Source organism: Alexandromys fortis, unplaced genomic scaffold (genome assembly GCF_014885135.2).
Source record: "Alexandromys fortis isolate MF-2015 unplaced genomic scaffold, M_Fortis_MF-2015_v1.1 scaffold_57, whole genome shotgun sequence".
Lineage (NCBI taxonomy): Eukaryota > Metazoa > Chordata > Mammalia > Rodentia > Cricetidae > Alexandromys > Alexandromys fortis.
The window spans coordinates 8970616-8971142 of record NW_026067941.1 but is presented as its reverse complement, the minus strand read 5'-3'; the positions used below and the strand labels follow the sequence as shown (position 1 = coordinate 8971142).

Here is a 527-nt window from a genome sequence, read left to right as displayed (position 1 = left end):
TGCCCAACGTGGGGCACGAACCCACAACCCTGAGATTAAGAGTCTCATGCTCTACCGACTGAGCTAGCCAGGCGATGGTGGCACACGCCTTTAATCCCAGCACTTGGGAGGCAAAGGCAGGCGGATTTCTGTGCAGCCTGGTCTACAAGAGCTAGTACCAGGACAGCCTCCAGAACCAGAGAAACCCTGTCTCGAAAAAAAAAAAAAGTTACAACCTTTAGCTTTCTCCAATGGAGCACACTTGTTTTCGGGGAATTCAACAGCCTGGGTGTGTGGGTTCAGAAGGGACGAATGCAATTGATACTTTACTCTGAATCCCATCCTTTCATATTCTCCCATAAACAAAATGTGTAAGGAGGAACAGAAAATGTTCCAATATCTAGGGAAATAAAATGGTACTGAGTAATACCAGTAACTGAGGAGCAAGTTGGGCAAGGGGCTTTTGTTTTTAGGATGCTGGGCCGGAAATACCTGTAAAGCAGTGGTGTGGGAGGTCCTCCTGTTTGTATGTTGCTTTCATTGGTTGA

General features: G+C 46.9%; 1 non-coding gene across 1 annotated transcript; it reads right to left on the bottom strand.

Moving 5' to 3' along the window:
• On the bottom strand, window positions 1–73 carry Trnak-cuu (transfer RNA lysine (anticodon CUU)). Its single transcript has one exon. It is a non-coding gene; the product is annotated as a tRNA-Lys (tRNA).
• Between the last annotated feature and the right edge of the window lie 454 nt (window positions 74–527).